The 25,001-nt window shown below is 43.2% G+C and overlaps 1 protein-coding gene and 1 long non-coding RNA gene across 7 annotated transcripts in view; one reads left to right on the top strand and one right to left on the bottom strand.

Annotated features, from left to right (window-relative positions):
* Positions 1 to 9,145, bottom strand: part of SLC6A6 (solute carrier family 6 member 6) — a 59,534-nt gene extending 50,389 nt beyond the window's left edge. Inside the window, exon 1 of one of the 6 annotated variants that reach the window (XM_082209667.1) lies at positions 9,126 to 9,145. The gene's annotated coding sequence lies outside the window, so the exon portion shown is untranslated. The other 5 variants (XM_082209662.1, XM_082209663.1, XM_082209666.1 and 2 more) reach the window with 5 other exon arrangements.
* An 8,043-nt stretch (positions 9,146 to 17,188) lies between these two features.
* Positions 17,189 to 19,705, top strand: LOC309526115. The gene is made up of 3 exons (XR_014216677.1): positions 17,189 to 17,343; positions 17,453 to 17,709; positions 19,659 to 19,705. It is a non-coding gene; the product is annotated as an uncharacterized lncRNA (long non-coding RNA).
* The last annotated feature ends 5,296 nt before the right edge of the window (positions 19,706 to 25,001 follow it).

Genomic DNA, 25,001 nt, shown 5'->3' with positions numbered 1-25,001 from the left:
TGTCTCAAAAGTCACACTTAAGATCCAGAAAAATTAAGTTCCTGCAGCAAGACAGGGAGGCTTATCACTTTCCCTGGGATTTGTTTGTGCATCACTGTCTAGGATCTCCATTGTTTACAGCCATTTTCTAGCACCGAAAGGTCCTCTGTGGCCTACAGTAGGGACTCTGATCTTTTAGTCTTGAAAAATGAAAAGCTGAAAAACAGCTTAGGAACATAAGAAGCTGCCTTACACCAGGTAAGTTTGTCCAGTTAGCCCAGTATTATGCACTCTTGACTTGCAGTGGCTCTTCAAAGTCTCGGGAAGAAGTATTTCTCACAACATTCTACCTGGTCCTTTTTAATCTAGAGATGCCGGGGTCTGAGCCTCATACCTTCTGCTTCAGCGTTACCACTGAACGCTATTTCTGGCTTTGGGGCACAGCAACTGTTTCTGGATCTCTTCTTGCCAGAGACCTAGTCTGCAAATAGGTACAGGGATCAGCAGAACTCTGTAACGGTTCTCAACTACCGGTACCTAGTTAGATCCTGCAAAGCAAATACCCTCTCTGGGTCCTATAGCGGATTCTGCTGGCATAGGGCAGGGAGCTGGCTCAAGTATGAGAGGGTGGACTGGAAGGCAGAGAGAATGGGATTGGAAACTGAAGAGTACCAAGGCATCAAATTTCTCCCCAAGTCTGCAGTTTTGACAGGCCTCTACTACATTGTTCTTCTAATGCCCACATTCTGGGAGCAGCCTGAAGTCTTATCTATAAGCAAGAGTTAAAATAATCTGTGCTAAGGAATTTGTGCAGTTCTGCAAGAGATGGGGAAGAAGTAGAGATAGTAACAAAGTGTATTTCGTGTCCTGACAGTCTCTAACTGAAAATAAGCTGCCTAGGTGTATTCTATTAAAATAGCTAAACACCTCTTCTGTACTTACCACGGCAGGATGTGGTGTATTGAGTCACTTCTGCAAGTGCACACCAAACATTTAAAGCACATCTGTCCAAAGAATCCTGGGAATTGTAGTTTACCCTTCACAGAGCACAATTCTTGACATCCTTAACAAATACCTTCAGGATTACCAGGATTATTTGGGGGTAGAGGAGAATTTGCTTTAAATGTTTGGAGTATACACAACATCAGGCTGCAGTGTAGTTTCAATGCTATAGTCAAACTATTGTGTACTTAAGCGTGGCTTGGATATAGGCTGAGCAGCTATAAAGCTGGGTTTCATTAAGTCTAAAGGCAGTCCTAATGTAGAAAACAAATTCCTCCAGCTGCAACTGGAGTTAACTACTATAAAATTTGTTGTGCATGCCAGGCTAAAGCTAAAGTAATTCATACAGGGCGCTAGAAGCTACTTGTCCATTAAAAATACACTTTGTTTCTGCTAGGCAAGGGGATATATGTGGGAATGTGCAGTTATTCTACATTCAGTTTCAACAGTTTAACAGGTCTATTAAACTTGGCAGTGTGTATAAAACTGAAAAAAATCAGAACAATTTGAACACAAATGTATATCACAAAGCCACAGAGCTGGGCTTCTCATTCTGTGGACCTTGAAACATTGTAGCTCTTGGTGTTATTTTTATCTTTCTATAACTTGCCTTAGGTGGAAAATATATTTAAGTCTAAGCTACTGCAAGCTCTTAGAACTTGAACCTCTGCAGCATCTGGAATAATTTTCTGAATTAACAATAATTAAATAAAATGATAATGGTGGTGGGGTGGTGATGATGATATTGTTAAAACTAAAAGTAGTTGCATTAGTAATAACAATAAAATTAAAAATAATAATGATATAAATAATAATTTAAAAGAATCAATTCAGCATTGAAAAAAACAGTATTATTACTTTCTCTGGTTGAACAAGCCAACTTGCTCTTAAAAGGAAAGTCACAAGTCAATGATAAAATATAATTAATATTCAAACCCCAGTTTATTCAGAGATACAGTACAGGACACATCTTGAATGAGAATAGATGGCACTGTTTTTCAGACATTTCATTCCCCTCAAGAAATCATTTTTAAATATTTGACATTTATAAGTACCACTGTAATTTAAAACAAATCGACTTAACATGATTTAAACAAGCTCCAGTAAGTTCAATAAGGCTCCCAGCCCATTGAAGAGACTGGCATACCTGTGCATTGTCTCTTATGAGTACTGGGACAGTTGCACATCTTACACAATGGCAAATGAAAGTTTCACACCATACACATATGAGTTGGAGACCTTGGCACTGGTGTATATATTTTTGAAAAGTGATTATTTGTAAAGCAGACCTTAACAGCAGAAAGTGCTTTTATCTGGGATTAGACAACAGCCTCTGCTTGAAACGTTAAGAGTATTGTTAGGGACAGGGCACACATGCAGTGCTTCTATGAAGCAAAAGTCTTGAGGCAAGCTGCATCTACAAAGCAAGCTCACATTCACAGCTGCACTAGCAAAGCAAAGTTAATTTTGTAAGGATGCAGAGACAGGGAAGAAGTATACAGAGAAGGCTGCCCTAAACTATATATGAACAGGCTTTAACTTGCCACGAGGAAAAAAATAATCAATCCCTGCTAGAATCATGTTTGAGCTTGAAGGCAAAAGTAGAAAATAATGGGACAAAACTGAAATGCACCAGGAGGGGGTGCCCAGAAGTATATAATCGTGATTATTACTACTGCTACATATAAAGTATTTTGTACTGCAGACAGACCTAATTGTCCTTTGAGTTACTTCTATGAGCAAAGCAACCAATAAATATTATTAATAAGAGCAGTGCAGTAGTAGTAGATATTTGCTTCTGGCCTTTAAGCCCTGCTTAACTGAGGAATACTTACATATCTGGTGGAAAGGAAGCTGGTTAGCAGAGCTGGAGCATCCTGCTGCCATGGCACTTTTGTGTAGCTTTGCCTTGCTAGCAAGGCTTTCACGGCCCCCACCCTATAGTCAGCTTTCATTTCCCCCCCATCTAAAAACTGTTATAAATGCTGAGGATGCTTGTTCATTGGTTGATGAGACTTACAACAATGGGAACAAAAAGACCGTATAGAAAGAAACAGAGGCAGGCTAAGTAGATAAATGTTAGACAAAAATATGAAACAATGAAGCTAAATGAGTGGGTCAAGCCGTGTTGGATTTCTAGCTCCTTTCTTCGGCCTTTCCTCCTCAGTCACTAGGGAGCTGGAGCTTTTACCTCTGCCCACTGCCTCGCCTTTATCCTTACCTCATGTCTCTGCCTACTTCACCTTCCTCTGGGCAGCCTGTCCCTGTTCCAATGTTAGCTACAGGTGGGAGGGTAGCGGGGAAAGAATGCCCTTGTGACATCAGCAGCCATTGTCTCAGGCTTCTCTCCTCTGTTCCTTAGGTGTGCAAAGAAATCTGAGTTGAGGGCAGGCTGCTGATACCACAAAAGAACTGTTCCTCCCCCTTAAGCAGGGATACTTCCTGCTCTCCTGCCTAGTTACTAGGGGAATAGGGCATTTAGGTGGCGCTGTCTCCCAGCTCAAGATCACAAGTTCCCCAAGCACAGTCTCTAGCCTTCCCCCGCTCAGTTTTCTGAAGAGAAGTTGTTCAGGAGGAGGTTTGAGCAGAAGGAGGGACTCCTTCTCAGGACACTAGTCCCGCTCCCCAAATCTCTTGCCTTCCCAATCCCCACCCCTTGCCACCTCCACTGAAATGGTTCAAAGGAAGGAAGGGGAGTGGGGAGAACCAAGCTTGTTTTCAGAAACGTTAGTGCATATATACTTATCATCATACTACACGTGACATTTGCAGGATGCAGATGGCTTTACATGATCTTGTTTTCACAATCCTGTAACTACTTTGAGTTTATTGATTAAAAAATACTTTAGTGGTCCTTTTGACTCCTATTGTCTTCTCCCACAACTTAACTTGCATTCATATTCCCTCCTCTCCTTCTTCTGTCCTTTCTCTCTTTATATATTTGTGTGTGTGCCTTTTCTATGGTAGCAGGGTAGCAAGAGGGGCATTCTATATGGGGAAGATAAGTACTAGTGTAGGCTTGTTTTGGGTTATCACATGCTATATAATAAACAACATATAACATTCTTTCAAGAGCAAGAACAACAAGGTTACTTCCTTTCTCTCCTACCATTCTTCCCATATGCAACAGGATTCTGAAATATTGAGATCTGAACATCCAGATGCTCCACATCCCCTCTACCATTCCACCACCATTTCACCATTTGTGTCAAGCACAGTATCTTATCTCACTACTTCAGCACTTAAGTCATGTGATCATCAGACGATATCAAAGACTAGCAGCATCTTGAACCATTTCCATAGAACAGTTTCTTTTCACATTAATTTACAAACATTTACCAAAACAACGCCAGCCACTTTCAGCATTGTGTACTGGAAAAGTGTCTTGTCCTATTGAGATGTCCTGAATTTATGGTTTAGTAAATTATATACGAGATTAAACTCAGATCTGTATCACAGGATATTTCATAACCTCTTTCCTCCCCAGGGCATAATAGCAATATGATGTCTGTCTATGCCACATCATTATTTTCTTGAAGATCAATTACTTCACAGAGTCAATTACACTACCACACTGAAAACAAAAATGTATTTTTTATTCTGTTGGATATGACAAATAGAATTTAGATACAGATATTAGAAAGGTTTGTTGCTGACTTGAGGGATGGCCACACAATCCCACTGATACATGTGGGGAGCTGATTGTAGACATTAAAACAGCTGTGTGGAGCCCCAATTCCACAGATACATTTCAACAGCACCCCTACTGCTGTGTCTTAATTGGGCCTCACTTTGTAAAAGATGTGTCACATGCACAGAGAAGCAGCAAACATAACAGTGATGATGCCTTCAAGCAAGTACAGAACATTTTCACAACATGATGCTGCTCAGACAAGTAATCCAATCCATGTATTCCAAGGGAAGGAAATCACTTCCCTCCCACCATGTTCACCAGCCTGGAAGTGGGGGAAATCCTTCCCATTCCCAAGTGTAATGATCAATTAGAACACTGACAGGCAACCTTTAAGGTAAAAGCACCACAAGTCAAGCACAAAGTGTGAGACAGTGCAACACTAGCATACCTTTCAAGACATAGGCTACTTCCAGGATTTGGGGTGATTTTGGCTCCTTTCAATAGTCAAACCTAATAGTTCTCTATTGGACAGTGTTCTCGAAGCTACTAACATGAGTTTGACCAAACTGCGGGAGGCAGTGGAAGACAGGAGTGCCCAGCGTGCTCTGATCCATGGGGTCACAAAGAGTCGAACATGACTAAACAACAACAATAGCTCTCTGGCTATTGTCCAGAAATGCCACAAACTCTGACACTAGGTGCAACCAAGCCACAATTTGGCCACCCACTTATGAGCATGAATGCCTATCCTGACATTCTTAACACGTAGGCTCTATTCAACAAAAGGCTTCTAGTTACACTTTTCTAGATACAGCAGTTTTAAATCCCTCAAAAAATCTTGGGAGGCAGAATGAAGGCTATATATATCCCACTTTCCCCCTCCACAAAAGGAGGTGCTCAAACCGGCTTTCACAAACAGAAATGCAAAACATTAAAATAACAATAACCCAATAATTAAAACAAATGATCAAACTAAAAACTGCACCAAAAAACAAAGCACAAAACCACATCACTCACAATACTACATTTTATAATGCCCTTATTTCCCACCACAGAGCAAACAACAGCATAGGATGTGTGCTTTTGACTGAAGTATGGTGCAGTAGGAAAAGGGGTGAATAGACTTCCCAAGTGCTGCTTGACCAATCTAATTGGCAGCCTCACTTCAATTACATTACATTAGAAAATAGAACATCAAAAGTTCCAATCACACAGCTCCAAAGTCATGCGTAGTTTTGCCCTCAGTACCCTGTGGGCCATATTTGAGAAGTCACTGTGAGACTGGAAAACCTTTACTGAAATAACCCTGAAAGAGAGGCTTATAGTTCACCCAAGCCCTAATGAAGCAACAAGATTCTGACAGGTCTATACCTCATTCACCTATTTTTAGTATTCTCATCAGGCATTTCTTCATTTCCCCCATTAATCAGTTATCAGACTCTTATGTCTCAGTCCATTCTCCCCTTCCCATAAGAAAAGAGGAACAGAAGAAATTCTAATGATATTTTATTCCATCATGGCAAAAAAACAATACCTAAATGATATCATCACATTGCACTCAGTTACTCCACTTTAAATTAGCCTTCGGAGAGTTGCTTCAGCTTTATACCAAAATCTCCTGCTTATATCTCTTTAACCAAAGCTGCTCATTTTATGATCAGCTCAAAGACCAAGACTTCCGGCCATTTGTTCACTTACTAATTCTCTAATATTCTATAGGCCTCATCCTGGAATTACACAGTTCTATCCAATGCAATTAAGAGATTTCTGAAGATAATTCTGTCTAAGTTTGCATACTGGAGCCCATCCATGATATAGCCCAGGGGGGAAAGCAACAACCTATTCCCCCCACCCATTACCATTCTGTAACAATGTCTTTGCTGGTCCAATCTCACATACCGCCCCCTACAGGATGGGATGTTATTTGCCACACTTGCTTTTGCAGGCTGCCAAAGGTTATGTCATTCTTGGGTGCCAGTGCTATAAAGAGATTAGTGCAGAGGAAAGTGGGAAAGGAAAATGAAAGACCTTGGGGGGAGGGTAGAAGGTGACTGGAGGGCAGAGGGTGAAAAGCAAAAGGGAGTGACAGATTTAAAAAAGAAGAGAGATCAATATTGGGAAGATTAAAGGAGAAAGAGGTAAAATTGAAAACAGAGAGAAACAGACCACCACAGCAAACATATAATTTCCCCCTCTGAACAGTACGTTCACCTTCAGCATTTGAAGCCTTAAGTAAATGACATTGTTATTACAGTAGATGACTAGCTCATCTCCGGTACAAAGTAAAATCCATCCCTACTGTAAAAGATCAGTTTCCAAGCAATGTCTTCCAGGAAAATATTCCCACCACATTCCAAAGTCAAATGGTGCTAGAGAGATTATTTGTTTATTCAAATATAAATCTAGACATACAAAATCATTTGCCAAGGACACAGAGGTCTGGCCTAGACTGGGCTATATTTCCCTCCCCTCAAACACTGTGTATGAATAACCCCACGTTTTTAATAAGCTCATTCACTAAAAACAAAATATCCTTTTAAAAAATAAGAGATTTCAAAATCTTAGCCAGCAGCAACTCCAAATTACATAGCCTGTTAACATGACAAACCTATTTGGTTCTTTCAGCCCAACCCTTAAGACAGTCTTTAACACAGAGGAACAAGAAAGTACAGTGGATACCAAAAGAGCCCATTAAGCACAACTGACTTTTCTTGGCACACTTTCTTAATGCCTTTCCTGATACGGTTAAAAATTAGTCACTATGAATGTTTAAAAAAGAATAAGCAAAGCTCTATATCCACATTGGGAAGAGCTACAAGGACGTTCAAGATTTCAAAACAGGCAGCTCTGTTTCTTCACCATCACACCTGGCTCTTCATTTCGCAGTATATATTACTTATTTTTAGAACACTAAAGACAGTAAGCTTAAAGAATGCATACTTAGAAATAAGGTCTGTATGAAAGATAATGGTCTTTTCTCCCAAAAGCATTCAGCATTAGGCAGCAGCAGTAATAAGAATGTCTAGTTCAGGCATTCACCTTGGTAAAACACAGGTTGTATAGGTAACGAACACTTTGTTCTCCTCTAAACAAAACAGTATAAAAAGAGAAGCATATCCTCAATTGGCCATCTGCTGATCCTTACACGTATGCAAAGTGCCTTCCTCCTCATGCTCTTATATGGAAATTTAGATGGTGCTGCCTCAAAAGTCTGTATCCTTCCCTTTTGTTAAACGATCACACACACAGATGAATATTCATCACCTTAGTGCTGCCTTCTGATCCCAGGAACAGCGGTGGAAATCCAGAATCACTTTATTGACACTGAAGTGTGCTGGAGATTCGGTTCTTGCCAGCAAACTTTCTAAGAGTATCACAATCCCTTTCCTTTCACCACTCCAAACCCCCAAAAAATGAATGAACGAGTGCACAAGAGGGCAACTGCAGTCCAGTTAAAGATGTACTAACACCAATCGTGTAGCAATGCTAACGCTTGCCTTTTCTGGTAGATTTTTAGTAGCTGTGATGCAGAGAACAGCGCTGCTTAAATATAATTTAATCGCACACTGCACAGAAGTGGAAGGGAGTGAGGAGGGCCAAGCACATGCTCACCACACATACAAAGGCAGAAAACGCACTAAAACTAGGAGGAAAGCGTTAGCCGCACCAGCAGACAATTCCATTTAGCTGCTATCTGTTATTTAAAAGTTAACACAAGGTGTCGGAGGGCGGCGGCGGCGAAGAGAGGTAACTGCTGAGAGACCCCATACAGCCAAACCAGAAAGGTGCACATGCATGCACGTTTTAATGGGGGGGGCACCAGACAAAAGGAAAACCGCCATGCGCTCGCTCACTCGCTCGCTCTCAAAAAAAAAGCACAGAAGCAATGCATCCTAAAAGTAAATAGCAAAGGACAAATACAAATCTCTAAGGAAGGGGGAAAGGGGTGGGGGTCGGATAAGGGAAGGTAGGTGGGTGGGCTTCTCAGCCTACGGTGAAACCTGGCCAAAAAAATCCCCCACCCCCTGATGCCAGGATTTCTTGCTTCCCACCTTGGCTGAGGGATGCCCCTTAGAAAGAGGAAGAAGCGTTTCTTTTCTTCAGAGTAGCTCCCCGTTTTCCAGTAAATGACAAGAGGCGATCCATATGCCGACTCCCTTTGTTCCTAAGCGCTACGAGGGAGAGCGGAAAAGAGAGGGAAGGAGAGCGAGGAAGAAAGGAAGAAAAGGGAGCCACCGACAGAGAGAAAGCAGAGCCGCGAAGGATGGGCTCAGGTCCTTCCCTGTGTGCCTTTGCTCTCCCAATATATATGTAATAATATATATCTATATCAAAAATCCCTCGGAAAAGAGCCTCGGGTACCTGTAGCAGCGGCACCCCTCTGACCAGGTATCTGTCCAGCGCCTTAGCTGCCCGTGGGTCTGTCCCGTGTGTCCCGGGGAGAGTGCCAAGGCGGACTAACAGGGCTGCGAGGGAGGAAACGGTAATTTATAAGCGCTTTCTTCCTGACCTCTCGTGTCTGTTGTCTAATGAGCGAGCGCCGAGCATCACCCATCCTGCTGAGTGGAAAAACACCAGCTCGGCCTCGTCTTTGGCGGGGGAGGCGGGGAGAGGGAGCGGGAAGGAGGGGCCATCTTTCCGTCAGTCCCTTTCGACACACACACACGGGGAGGGGGACGGGCGGGGAGAGGGAGGAGGCTCGGCTCGGCTGGCAGGCGGCCCGGAGGGCTGCGCGAGGCGGGGAAGGGCCGCCACAGGCGCGGGGGGGAGGAGGAGGTGGGAGCAGCTGCCTGGCCGGGAAAGAGACCCAGCAGCTCCGGGCGTGTGCCAAGGAGGCCGGAAAGTCGCGCCTTTATTTCCCCCCTACTCCTATTCCCCCCCCTATCCACCCGCACCCCCCCCCGGCGGGTGAGAGAAAAGGAGAAACGGCGCGCGCGCGCGCGCTCGACAGGAAAATGGGGGGGGGGCAGATTAACCGTCGAGACTGCCGTTGAGAGGGCGCTGCAGGAGGGGGCTTCCTCCTTCCCCCTCCTCAGGCTGTGAGGAGGCGCACCAACGCTATAATTTCGACTCCCCAAGCTCTACAACGCGAGGGTTTCTGCCTCCCCCCCCCCCAAACTTCCCAATCCCAGGTTAGAGAGAAAGGGGAGCGGGGTAAACAGAAGAAGAAGAGGGCGCCATTTCGCAAACGGTCGCGAAATCCCGGTTTGCCGCCGGGCGTCGGTCGCCTCAGCTCGGAGCGGGCGCCCCAATGCAGCTCCCCCATTGGCTGAGCCGGGCGCGCGCCCGCTCTCAAACACGTGTTCGCCGCCTTCCTTGCTTCGGTGGGGGGGTGTAGGCTTGAAGCACCGAAATGTGCGGGCTGTGGATCTGAGTGGGCTTCAGTGAACCCGCTCCAATTATTATTATTAAAATTATATACCGCCCTTTATCCGAAGATCCCAGGGCGGTGTACAACATTAAAAACAGAATTTGCATTGCATAATAATAAAAGACAATAAAACAATAACGGGGGGAGAGGAATCTTAATAACATTCCCACACACACATATTTAAATTGCCATAGACCAGTGATTCCCAATTAGCTAAGTACTGCAGACCCTGATTTTTAAAAGCCAAGCCATGGGCCCCATACTTTTGAAAATGTTATCTCTAAGGTAGTAGTTTTGTTATTTGAATGGTGCCATGGATCCCCTGGGTGGGTTACGTGGACCTCTTGGGGTCTGCGGACCACCAGTTGGGAACCACTGCCATAGATTGTTTAATGGCCAAAGGCCTGGATAAAGAATGTTTTTGCCTGGCACCTAAATACTGGTACATATAATGATGGCTCCAGGCGAGTTTCTCTAGGGAGAGCATTCCACAGATAATTCCAATGCAATAAAACGAATTGTATGCAAAATGTGTGTGTGTTTTAAGTGCATTTTTTTCTGGGGAGAGGATCTATAGCTTTCATCTGATTCTCAAAGGAGCATGTGACTCCTACCCCACCCCCCATGTTAAGAACAGTGATCTAAAGTGTATGCCCAATAGTAGTGAGCTGAGGTGTGGTGTAGTTGAAGGAAACTGGATGGCCACCAACTTGGGTGGTTTAGACAAATAACTGGAGGATAAGGCTATCAACAACTCGCCAGGACGGCTATGTTTCACCCGTGTTGGAGGCCTCTAAAGACCAGTTGCGCAAGTGGGGAGAGTGCAGTTGTGCGCATGCCCTAGCTGGCATCCTATGGGCACAGGGTTGGCCGCTATGAGAACAGGAAAGCACTAGATGGGCCTTTGATCTGATCCAACAGTTCTCTAATTATGTTTCTTGCATGCTAGTTCCTTTTTAGCTGTTCTAAGACCTTGGTGGGCAAGTCACACTCTTCACTTATTTTACCTCACAGGATTATTGTGGGATTGAAACTTGTGCATTAGAGGACAGAGAAATCACAAATAATAAATCTATTTTAAGGTCTTACAAATAAGTCACTTATGCTTTCTTGAGCTGGCATGGATGATTGTTGGAAGCATAAGAAATAAAATCCTACCAGATAACACTGAAGCATTCTGGGTCCTCTATCCCTCTGGAGACCTGAAATTTATGAATTCTTTTTCCCTCCAATAATCAAAGTTCATAAGTTTTTATACCACAAAGATAAATGTCAGTTTTTCAAAGTTTTCCATTGCTGGCTTATTAGAATCCTAGCAGCAGCTAGCATCCATGTCAAAAGTTCTTCAGAGCAATACACTTTCCTGTTATCAAGACTTCAATAATGACAGTTGTGAGGAAGCCTGAACAGGTGATATAATTATTTCAGATGTTTCATGACAGACTTGAGACCAGAGTAATGAAACCCAAGAGCATTCCCACTAAAGATGGGAAAATATCCTTCAGAGGCCGCATCCCCACCAACAGGCAGAAGCTTTGCTAGATGCATCACGTAACTACACACATCTGGGATGACAGCTTCCAGGGAAGAGGGTGTGCAGGCATGGACTTGACACATCAGTTCAAATGAATCATTGTTTGAGATCACCCCTCTATATCAGATCCCTTTCATCCTCACTCAGTGATGTAAGGGACATCTGGTAATTTTGTTGAGATCAGGCCAATAAAGGGGGGGGGGGGCATCAGTGCCATGTACCTTTACTTAGAAGACTTTGCCAGTATGTGAGTGTGACAAAATGGGAAGGACAGAGAGATGCAGTCTGCCACAGATGCAAATGTGGAACACAAAAATAGGGAAGCAGCCTTCTTCAGAAAAATGAAAGTGCAAACTTACCACAATAAACACAAAGTCAAACAGAAAGCTGAATTTTCTGATAGATCACAGAATGCTGAGGAGTAGATGCACTTCTCCAGAGATTACAATAATAAAAGATTGCAGGCCTTTGCTTGAAAAACTCTACTTCAGCTCTTTACAAAGGGATGGTCCCTTTTCATATTTTCCACATTTACCTTGTGTGTGTGTGTACCTTAACATTTACCGTATGTCAGCTGCCTTAACTACTGTTTTTAGAAGGTCGTGTCTGTGAATGAGAGTGATAAATTGGCTAAAGCAGGAGTGAACCAGGGATTGGATCTTGTCAATGGTATTAGCTTCATTCTCTCCTGCCCCCCACAATAATCTGGGCACTGCACAACCATCAAAAATAAATAAACCATGTAATCAGACAAATCAGAAATCATCTCTGTTTAGGTGATGGATATGGTCGGAAAGATAGAATGATTCTTATTTTATAGAATTTACATACCACTTAATCACTAAAACCTCTAGGTGTATGCTAACTCCAGGATCAGAGATCCTGTGTCTGAATACCAGCAGCTGAGGAATATTAGTGTGAGAGAGTTATTGCCCTCGTGTCCTGCATGTGCTCTGATGTAATGGTTAGGATGTTGGACTAGGAGTCGAGAGACCAAGGCTGAAATCCCCACTTGACCATCAAGCTCACTGGGTGACCCTGAGCCAGTCACTGCCTCTCAGCCTAACCTACCTCACAGAGTTGTTGTGAAATAAGGAGGGGGAAGAACCATGTGACCACCTTGAGCTTGAGAAAAGGGTGAAATATACCGTAAATGCAATAGATAGATGGATGGTCCTTAAGATCTCTTAACCCTTTGCTCTGGCCTTGGAGATGGCTGCAGCCCTGCAAGAGGAAGGTATGATTGCACTGAAAAGGCATCACGGCATGCAGGAATTTTGCTGCGTTGAAAAGGCACAGATCTTACACACACACACCCCTTAATTTTGATTTAGTTCTCTTGTTTCATTGAATTCAACATGTAGATGTAAAAAAAACAATCAGACTACTTTGGGGCATAAGAGGAAACAAAGTGCATAAGAGGAAACAAAGATGTTTTGGAATCAAGAGTGCATAATAAACAGTACCTGGAACTGAGTAAAGTAATAATAATAGTAATAATCAATCTTGTATGACACAAGATTGGGTACTGGTAGTCCTTGTTTTGTTAAACAGACTCATACAGCGGAGTCCTTCAGGATGATAATATGAGTGTTGACTTACATTGTAGGGCTCCCATTCTAAAAATTCCTGTTCATGAGCACAGTGGTCCAAATCAGTAAGGCCGAGAACACTAAAGTGCTTCTTCCAATTGAACCATGTCCCATTAATATTTGCATCCTTAAATACCACCAAAGTAGCTTAGGAGTAATTCCTACTGGGTTGTGCTTGCTTTACAATTTGCCCATCAGGTTGTTTCCACCTGTAAGGCTGGAGCATTGACACACATTTCCCAGCAATTTCAGATTACACCATGGGGAAGCACCTCCTACATCACTGGGCATATGTGGAAAAGGGGCCTGAGTTTCCCTGAAAGGTATAAATATGTTGAGTGGTCCCAGGGCCGGACCTACTATTAAGCAGAGTGAAGCAGTTTCTTCAGGCAGCAGGTGCATTGTTTTTGCTGCAAGAGACTTGATTTTAAGTTGGTGCCTAGGACCTGGTATGAGATGTAAGGGTTGTTGAAGTGACTGGGAACAAAGACCATAGTGCTATAAAATTCAATATATATGTAAATGGACCATTCCAAACCCTGCACAGAATCCCAACACGGTCACATTTGACTTCAAAAGAAGAAACTTCACCAAAAATGAGGGAATTGGTAAAAAGGAAGTTGAAAGGGAAAGCCACAAAGGCCACATCTGCAAAACACTTGGGGGTTGCTTAAAACCACAATATTAGAAGCTCAGCTAGATGGTATACCACATGTCAAGAAAGGTACCACTAGGGCCAAGAGGATGCCCACTTGATTAATGAGGAGAGTCAAATAGTGAAGATAAGAGATGAAGTTCTAGGCCAGGAGTGGAGAGCCTCTGGTCTGCGTGCCTATTTTCACCTGCCAAGGGGTCCAGTTGGGTTCACAAGGCCATTTTCCTGAAACAATGTCCACCTGTCAATCAGCTGATGTCGCTCCCACAGGGAACTGGGCTAGACAGGCTTTTGGTCTGGTCCAGCAGCTCATCCACTGGGAAATATTCCTCTAGAGTAGATCGAGCCCATTGAGTGAGCCAAAGCAGCTCCTTTCCTATGTGATCGGTTTTGATAGTTGTGCTCACTTTGTTGATACCATTATGGATTTCCAATCGCATGGACCCTGCTCTTCTAAAAGATTATCAAAGTAAGCAGCTGACTGGATTCTGTTGAAAACAGCAGTAAAAACAAGTCAAATACTATGAGCAGCAAGATAAAAAGCAAATATGTCTTAAAGCATGTCAGTATAAAGAGCCCATTGAAATAAAAGTTTTCACTTTCTGCCGAAAGGCAGATAAAAATGGGACTAGGCAGAGCCACCTTGAGAGCGTGATCCAGAATCACAATAGAAAACACTGCCTTTGTTGCCCCTTATTAAATCAGTCACCTAGATTTCTGTTTTTGGTCAGAATGTGAAATGTAAGTAAATAAAAGGTAGGATTTATTTGGGGTAGTGTGGGGAGTCTGTACCTCTCAAATATTCACTAAGCAAAAGGGTGTGTGTGGAATGTAGCAAACACTTATCTTGGTGGAATCTAGCCACACAAGGCAAAAACAGAGTTTGTTGCAGGGATTACATTCCTATGGAGTCGGTTTAGGTGTTGAGCTACCCCCAGTTACAACAAAGTGGTCTGTATGAAAAGGCTTCCAGCTGACTGAGGTTTTTGCACCATAGGAATGTTCTTCGAAAAGTTATCCTAGGTCAGGGCAGCTGCATGGTGGGAGAAGGCCACCAATTCTCCCCAAATTTAAGCCTCCCCCCTCAAAAGAGTGTTTTGTTACACCTTGGAAATTTCAATTGATTCACTCGAAGAACTTAATGTTTTCAAGGGTAAGTATAGAAAAGTCACCTACAGCTGTGTTCTGAATAGTTTTTGTTAATTTCCAAATGCAGTTATTTATAGGTTATCATAAAAATATGGACCACTTGGAAGCTTGCCTAATGTGTTAATGAACTTAGATTTTTTAAGGACAAGGGCTTTCGCCTGAGGGAACAAATTGTGGCAATGCATTGAATTGTGGGTATGCATTGAATTCAGCTTGGCAAACAGGGCTTTGCAGAGCAATGTGACACAGTTAACTCTTGCATAGTTACGCCTTCTAGCTTCACTTTGAAATAATAGCCCCTCCCTCCCTGCCTGCCATCCTACAAACACACATACAAATCTGGAATGGAAGGACGTCCATTTGATGAAATGGGCTCTGACTTATGAAAAATTATGGTATATTACAGTAGTTGTTGTTTTGTGCTGTAATTTATGGCTATCCATATAGAATTTAATAAATTGCCTTTACTACAATGACATCTACAGCAGCATACATTTTGTGCGTAAAACGTCCCAAGATCAACACCCAGATACTATTATTAAATTATTATTATTTCATCTCTATACCACTTTATATTTTCAAGAAAAAAAACCTCAAAGTGGTTTACAACCGACATTAAAACATCAAATAAAACAATCCAGAATAAAACATTGCTGAAGAAAGTCAAATACCTGTATAAAGTATGCATTCAAAGCAACATACTTCACAGGAAACTAAAAATTTTATCTTAAAGATATCAAAATAAAACATTACAAAGGAGGTCAACTACAGAATGCACATTTAACACAGCAAATTTAGCAAAAAAAAAATTTCAAAAGGAAATAAAACATTACTACTGGAGCTCCAATAAAGTGCACATTTAAACCAGCATAATTAGAATAAATTAGAATAAAATATCACATAAGCACAGAATATATCTAGTGCTGTTGCTGCCAGTCCTGCCCATGATGGCTCATGGCAGGCTGCAGCTGTGGAAGCTCAGGCTCGATGACCTGGGTCTGCACTAAGAGACAGCCAAGGTGGTCTCTGACTTCCTCGGTAGCCTCAGCTTTTGCAGCTGGAGTCAGTCAGGGCCCTGCCCTCCCAAGCCAGGTGGGAAAAGGCCTGCGAGGCAGGCAGCAGGTCTTCCAGGACTTACAGTCCAGATTGGTCCAAGGTAGGGTACAGAAAGATTCTTTTCTGGAACCTTAAAGGTAAAGGGACCCCTGACCATTAGGTCCAGTCGTGGCCAACTCTGGGGTTGTGGCGCTCATCTCACTTTATTGGCCGAGGCAGCCGGCATACAGCTTCCGGGTCATGTGGCCAGCATGACTAAGCCGCTTCTGGCTAACCAGAGCAGCGCACGGAAACACCGTTTACCTTCCCGCCGGAGCGGTACCTATTTATCTACTTGCACTTTGACGTGCTTTCGAACTGCTAGGTTGGCAGGAGCAGGGACCCAGCAACGGGAGCTCACCCTGTCGCGGGGATTTGAACCGCCGGCCTTCTGATCGGCGAGTCCTAGACTCTTTGGTTTAACCCACAGCGCCACCCACGTCCCTCTCTAGAATCTTAGAGAGCCACTAAGTCAGTATAGGTAGCATGGAGCTGGATGGACTAATGGTCTTCCTTCCATATAAACCGACTACCTGATTTCCTTATTCTATATGAATCTCCATAGGTATGAATTGCAGACAGAGCCATCTGGAAGTGCCCGTTATGCTTTCACCTTTAAAATAATACATGCTTTCTTAACTGCTTTGTTAGGCTAAAGTAGAATTGCTTTTGCAAAGTGATTTGTGCCCGTGGGCTGTTGCCCTAACATTACAAGAAATCTAAATCAGCAAATGCCATGATCCTGTGGGCACTAGTTATGTCTGTCACACTGGAATCAGTGGAGCTAAACTCAGGTCTATCTGTACATGTCTTTCCATGCATCTGAAGAAGGGCTGTTTACTGTTGCAGTAAATGGTTGCATTGAATTTCCCTCTTTGCGGAGAAGACAGGTTGTTAATAAATACCCCCTATTGCCTTGCCTTAAGTGAGGAGAAATGCAGGATGCCGCCTTTGAAAAAGGCACTCTGCCGACCAATTAGAACAGAAGGAGTCATATCCTGTCCTAGAGCCATCCAGCAGTGTGGCAGCGTTAAAATGTCAGTGCTAATTTATTCCCAGAAATCCTTTTATGGAGATGGGTTTCCATGAAAACTAGAATAAACTCTGCTGTTCTGGAGTTAGGCATTTGTTTTTGTGTTGTGTGCATGTTTATTAACTGAATGTTCCATCCGTGGTTGTTGTTGTTGTTGTTCCCTTTTTTAAAAATCAAGTCTTCCTCTAGGCGCCTGCTGGGTTGCTTAACAAAAGGCTTGAGAGCATTTTTGCTACGTCTGCAGCACCTGCGGTTCAAAGATGTACCTGCCTGGTGAGAAATGGCTTTTTGGAACAAAGGTGCCAGGCCTCCATTAATTCTTTTCACCAAGCTTATGCCCTGCTTTTCCTAATTTTCCCTGTATTTTCCATGACTACCAAGGTCACACCAGTTATATCTCCCCTCCAGGTTATAAAACTAATCACAGGACTCTGAAGTGGAAGGAAGAATTGCATATGCGGAAGGAGGATTTCGTAAGAGGCGGGTCAGCTGCGGTCCCCTCGTCTCCTGCAAAGGCAGCTGCTTGCGTGGGAGACCATGGCTGCTGCTGTACGAAGTATTAAGTACCTTATATTTTGTAAAATGGCATTTTAAGACGTGACGGCACTCAAATGACAGGCGTCCCTTTTTGAAAACATGATGGGAATGCGGAATCGGTTGCACTGGTGAAAGCTGGTCCCTGCTCTTTCTCACTTCATTTTCAGAATGTGCCTTTTTATTTATTTATTCCTGCTTCTAGGAGGTGCTTGTGGTTGCTTATCTTAAATACAAAATACCGACAACAATAGCAGAAATCAGCAAATCCAGTAAATGCTTCACATATCATCAAACCTGAACTGGAGAGAGACACACAGGCCCAACCCAGCCTGCCTTTGACAACTGTAGTGGTTTTTCCACTTCCTTTAAAAAGAAAAGAAGAAGAAACACCAGCTGAGATGTTCACAGCACAAACGATACAGTGGTACCTTGGGTTAAGAACTTACGGTAATTCATTCTGAAGGTCCGTTCTTAACCTGAAACTGTTCTTATCCTGAGGTACCACTTTAGCTAATGGGGCCTCCCGCTGCCGCCGCACTGCCATTGCGTGATTTCTGTTCTCATCCTGAAGCAAAGTTCTTAACCTGAGGTACTATTTCTGGGTTAGCAGCGTCTGTAACCTGAAGCGTCTGTAACCCGAGGTACCACTGTACTGTGATATGTCATTCCATAGCTTTAGGGCTATAGTTGTAAAAGGCCTATCCCTTGCTGCCTATGACCTAGCTTATTGTGAAAAGTGGAAAGGCAATGCAGGGTCTTAGGCCATGTGAACAAGTTTGGTGTTCAGTTGGGATACATCTTTATCTCACCAGGGAGGAGGAGATTAACCTTACTGCCTCTGAACATAACAATAAAATCCTCAAGTGGGGAAGAAGTGTTCCAGGTGCCTCCCTTAAGTTATGAGAGGTAGGCTTCTACAGTTAACTAGAGGGAAGGGCCTTCCTAACAGTGGCACCCAAAATACAGAATACAGACTTCTGTGAGGACTGTGTAGTACTCTCCCTGTTGACCACTTGGAAGTTCCTTAAGGCTTACCTTATTATAACTTGTTCTATTTGGCCAGGTCTTCAGGCAGTAGATTTTTGTCTTCTATGCTTCAATTCCTGCTTCATAGACATGATAATATTTCAGTAGACTGCATTGATATTTTAAGAGGGGTGTGTGTGTGTGTGTGTGTGTGTTTACCATTCTGTACACAATAGTTTTAGATCGGGGTGGGGAACCTGTGGCTGTTCAGATATTACTGGAATCCAGATACTATCAGTCCTAGACAGCATCGACAACTATCAGGAATGGTGGGAGGTCCACAGTCTCCCTGTCCCTGGCCTACAGCTTCTGACAGACTTGTCCTCCTTTCAGTTTTCCTAATCTCCTCCTAAAGCCATGTAATCCAGGGCCATCAGCACACCCTGAAGCAAATTCCATAAATGAACCATGCTTTGTTTGAATAAATATTTGGGTCTGTCCTGAATCTGCTGCTGACAAAATCTGGATGGCCAAAGTTTCCTCATCATTTGTTTTAGACAAATGATTTAATAAGCCATCTTGTGCACATAATATTATTGAGTGAAATAAGATAAATATACAACGTTTACACAATATAAATAAATAAATGATACCGGGTTAGTTATGACTCCTTCCCTTGGCACCTCTACAAATACTGTAACACCAGACAATCACCTGAGTAGGGGTGGGGAGCCTCTGGTCCTCCAGGTGTTTTTGGACTACTCCCAGAAGCCCCACCCCTACACACTACATGGGTGGGCCACACTTTCCCTGCAGCTTTGGATAGATTTGTCCTCCATTCAGTTTTCCAAATTTCCTTTCAAAGCTATCTAACCCAGGACTATCAGCACATCTTGTAGCAAATTCCATAAATGAATGGTGCTTTGTTTGAAGAAAAGCTTTATTTGGGTCAGTCCTGAACCTGCTGCCCAACAATTTTGTTGGGTGACTCCCGGTTCTAGTATTAAGAGGAAGACGAGAGAAGATTATCACAATTTGCTTTCTCCATACCGTGTATATCTTTATCAACTTATATGTCCTTGACTGACTATGCCGTTCTATTCTCATCCAGTCACCCCCTTTCAGGATATATCTGCTGACCTGTTAGCTGTCCCTACAACACTGAGCTGTGGACTTGCGAACTAATCAAACGGCCACAAACCACAAAGGAGCAATTGCCATGGTAATCCCTGGTGGGCCCAATGACGGACCAGTGATCATCACAGGTGGCACAGTCCATAAGAATGACTGCCACGTATAATAACTGCACTAAACCAGATTCCTATCTGGATGAGACTTTAATTCAGCTATCTGGCCAGTAACCAACAGTTGTAGTGAGCAACGGTGGACTTTAATCTGCCACATTCACCACTGCCTGTTGAGCTGATGATGAAGCTATCCTGAAAGCATGCTTTATATGTGCAAATGTCTTATCTCCAAGAATGAGAAAAGAGCAGCAGCGATTCCTTGAAATCAATTAAAGCTTTGCCAGTGGGCTTCAGGCTGCACCCATACTGCATACCAGCCAGTCAGGGGTATGCAAAAGATTTGGACAAATTCCAAATCAGGAGCCAACATGGGATTCCTCCAAAGTACACAGAAACAAAGTGGGGATGTGAGACGTTTCAAAATGGCTGCAGGCAGCGTGTCTGCGAAAATGGCTTGCCATATAAGGAAAACACCAAGATGGGGTGAGAGGGGCAAGAATAGCTGTTGTGTGACTGACAGGTCTCGTTTCCAATCAGAGTGGGTGATTTTTACCAAGGCTCTCCAATCAAGGTGCTTATAACCTTGTTCTTGTCTGCTCTATGCTTTGTTAAGTTCTGATAGTGGTGCCTGCTTGGAAGATGTTGAACATTCCTGAACAAGTCCTTCTGCCTCTGTTCTACATCCACTTCTGTCAAATCAGCTTTAGAACATAAGAAGAGCCCTGCTGGATCAGACCAAAGGCCTATCTAGTCCACCATCCTGTTCTCAGTGCCCAACTAGATTCCTGTGAGAAGTCCATTATCAGGACATGTGCAAAATATCCTTTAAACATCTTTATTAATATAACCTTTTAATCAACGAAGGCTGCGACTAACCTGGGAAGGTACACATGACCCCTTCTACACACTGAATGAATGTGCAGAATGGGATGCCCAGAGCCACCATTCCAGACGGAACCCCCTCCACGACCCCCAATTAATGTCTGTTTGCTGTTTCTTAGAAGCAGTTCTTCCTAGTAGAGATGCATCTGTGGCAAATAACACTTATTAATATTGATACGGAAAATTCTGGGGTGAGAGACTACTCAACAGCCCAGCTCGTTGGGGTACAAGTCCCCCGCAGGTCCATGCAGTCGGTAAAAGAAGGAAATTCCAGCCAAACCGCCATCAGTTTGGCTGGAGCAGCAATACAGGGGTCAGTAGACCATGATATTTATTGTTGCGCAACAGGTCCCCACAGGAGTAAGGAACCCAGAGCAGGGGCGACATTGACTTTTAAAACTTCCCACAATATCCCAGAATACAGTTCATACAGCATCATTGATACATCATCTTTACATCACTGACTTGCCACAAAATGGAAGGGGTAGACCGGGGTTACACTAGTTCAACCTTGGCAAACATGTCCAGACAAGTTACAGATAGGTAGCCGTGTTGGTCTGCCATAGTCAAAATAAAAAAATTCCTTCCATTAGCACCTTAAAGACCAACTAAGTTAGTTCTTGGTATGAGCTTTCGTGTGCATGCACACGAAAGTGTATCTGAAGAAGTGTGCATGCACACGAAAGTTCATACCAAGAACTAACTTAGTTGGTCTTTAAGGTGCTACTGGAAGGAATTTTTTTATTATGTCCAGACAAGTCCTTGGTACAAGATTAGCATAGGCAAAACATGTCCAGGCACCTCTCAAGTACCCACCATCAAAGGACAATAGAGCTCCCTTTGCACATCCATAACCTGGGGCAAGTCGGGTGATGGGCTTTTGGAAACTAACAGCTCAGCATTTGTCACCCCTGGGCACTTCCATGGGTGGGGTGTGTGAACATGTCCTCACGCTTGAGGGATTATGGCGGGAGGTGGCAGGGAAAAGAGTCCTTTTTCCAAGGGCAAAATGGCGTTGGAATGGAAGAAATTGGCAAAGGGATTGATTTTATATGATTTATAAAGCTAGGTATCTTCCCTGAGCTGTCAAGTCGAAAGGATACATTCAGGCATAATATTTGTAACATTTAACAACTTCAAAGATGTGTCCCCCTCCCCTTTCATTTCCGTAACAATATACATTAGCAATCTCCCATACCTTGGGAGAACTCTTTCCAAAGAACATCAAACTATAATGCAGTCAATGAGAGCAGACAAATGCAGGATTACACAGTAAGGTCACAATCATAAACACATTTAGCTGAGAGTGAGTAAGTTCTATGGAACTTCTGAGTAGACACGTATAGGATTGCCCTATAAATGTTGCATCTCTGCTTCATATACGTCAGCTTGTGGAGATGACAGAAATCTGTTGTTAAGGAAACATCCTATTAATTTAGACCTATATTTAAAAGCACTGCTCACAAAAAGCATAGTGGATGCCCTGAATTCCAAAGCAGCACCACTTGAGAGAATTTGCTCCAAGCACCTTCTTGCAATAATGTCTCTTAGTTCAAATTTTGATCTGGCAACCTTTTGGTGTAATGTGCTGCAGCTACAGTCTAGTTTCAAAATGCAAAAATGTAGACTCATTCTTTTATCTTGAATTGCACCATTGTGCATCACCAACGAAAAATTCCTCTTGATTCAAAAGGTTCTTTGCACATATTTTGCATTCATGTGCACAGACGCACACTAAGGCGTATATAAATTCTCTATAAATTAACTAGATTTCCTCCGCCTTTAAGTATGAAAGGAATAAAAGAAGAATACTGTTGTTCTGAGTGCTTAATATGCACTTTGACATTGTTGAGTTATTTCATAGATGCCCACTTCATATAGAAAAAGCGGTAATAAAAATAAACTCACATTGAACAGAAATGCAGTAACCACTGGCAATTCACTGGAGAGCTACACAACATTGCCTTCTTAGTGCCTATTCACACTTTAGTTTTCAACTTGGGTACAAGAAGTACTGGAATTTGAAGCATAAACTACACCTGCAATGCAATCAATTGGGTTAAACAATTTTATTCTGTAAACTCCTCTAGTGTAAGCTCGCAAGCTCCAAACTACCAAACTATCAGGTTTGGTGGACTGTTTGTAGGGTTCATATTGTGTCATACTCTGGGGAAAGAGATAGTTGTCTGGGGCACTGGTGAGCTCTCACTGGCAAAAGCTTCCATTATCGAGAAAATCACCTGGTCAGTGCTAAAAACAAGTCAGTGTTGACAGACCAAATAAGAGAAACGCTCTAGGTAGCTGGGATATATTGATTCAGAAGGGTGTTCAAAGGAAGCCATTGTATATACAGCTAATTCAAACAGTGTTAAGAAAAGGGCTTATTATATGGGTTATCGGGGAAGTGTATGTAACAAGAGTTCCTGTATTACTAACGTGTGATTTCAGTGGCTCCATACCCTGCTGCTTCTATTCAGGGACAATGGTGGCAGCCTGAGCAGAGGGGCTGCCCTGGGAGAGTGCCCTCCACCTTATTATAACTTTCATATACCAATGTTCAATATGCACAGTGCTGTAGAACTGTAGCCTCTTTGCCCTTGCTTCTGCCAGGAAGGTTACTCTTGTTCTCATTATGCAGATAGGGAACTAAGACTGGTAAATGCTGACTCATGGAAGGCTGCCCAGCTGAGCAAGGATTTGAATGCAGGCCCAACACCAAATTTCTGTGATTAATTTGGCCTAATGTGCTTATACACAGTCACGTGGCATCCTTGGCATCTGCCAGCGTCCCAGCGGCTTAAAGGCCAGGGAAGGGTCATTTTGGATACTGAACGTACCCACTGTGACACCTCGGCATCCTGAAGTCCTAGAGAGCCTTCCAGTCAACGTGTAGAGCATGGGTAGGCAAATTAAGGCCCGGGGGCTGGATCCGGCTGCCTAATTGCCTTCTAAATCCGGCCCACGGAGGGTCCAGAAATCAGCGTGTTTTTACATGAGTAGAATGTGTCCTTTTATTTAAAATGCATTTCTGGGTTATTTGTGGGGCATAGGAATTCGTTCACTATTTTTCCCCAAAATATAGTCTGGCCCCCACAAGGTCGGAGAGACAGTGAACCGGCCCCCTGCTGAAACAGTTTGGTGTAGACAATACTCAGCCAGATGCCTCAGTATAGGGCAGCTTTCCAGAGTCAAGGGGCCTCTTTCAGTCCGAAGTCCACATTCCCTCGTGACTAACCATTTGAGGATGGGATGCCAGAGGTTGGCAGGGCCAATGCACACAGACTTTCTTTCTCATGCACATCCCCACTCATACAGGTGACTAACAAAGCAGAAATTTAAAATTCTTATAGGAAAACATTTCAGCTTCCGCCTTCATCAGCTGCTCTGATAAAAATGATGCTGTTTCCAAGGATGCTCAACGCTCTATAATTGCCACCTTCGGAACAGCATCATTCTTATCAGAGCAACTGGTGGAGGCGGAAGCCGAAACGTTTTCCTATAAGGATTTAAAATTTCTGCTTTGTTAGTCACTGTAATAAATATATGGTTTTAGTGCTTAACTGCATCCTACCCAGATCCAGAACAAACTTGTCTGATGTGCTGTTTGATGTTTTAGTTACTATCTGCACACACAGATCCATAGGCAAACCCTCCCCACAAATCCATTCTCATACCTAACACATAACACACACCCATTCATGTGCTTGCTTGCTTGAATGAATGAATGCATGAATGGATGTGTGTGTGTTATGTGTTGAGTATAAGAACTGGATGTGAGGTGTGTGTTATGTACTTATGGGTATACAGTGGTACCTCGGGTTAAGTACTTAATTCGTTCCAGAGGGCCGTTCTTAACCTGAAACTGTTCTTAACCTGAAGCACCACTTTAGCTAATGGGGCCTCCTGCTGCTGACGCGCCACTGGAGCAAGATTTCTGTTCTCATCCTGAAACAAAGTTCTTAACCCGAGGTCATATTTCTGGGTTAGCGGGTCTGTAACCTGAAGCGTCTGTAACCTGAAGTGTATGTAACCCAAGGTACCACTGTATATGCAGGTATGTGTATGTACTGTATATAAATGGGTGTGTGTGTACAGTATAGGTATATTATTGTAAGGATGTGTGGGGATGTATACGGCAGAGAAAGTGTGTGCAATTTTTTTGCAGTGGCTGTGCCCACCCATAGCCCATAACCATCCTCTCCCTCCCCAGGAATTACACATTTTCAAGCCTAACTGCCAAAAGACTGTGTGTGGTCTTCATGGAGACAGCAACTGTTTAGGGAAGGATTAACCCTTCCTTGCCCAGCTGCAAACTCCACAAAGAT

The sequence above is a fragment of the Podarcis vaucheri genome (assembly GCF_965113315.1).
Source record: "Podarcis vaucheri genome assembly, chromosome: 2".
NCBI lineage: Eukaryota > Metazoa > Chordata > Lepidosauria > Squamata > Lacertidae > Podarcis > Podarcis vaucheri.
Note: the sequence above shows the minus strand (reverse complement) of the source record. Positions and strands in the feature narration are given on the sequence as shown.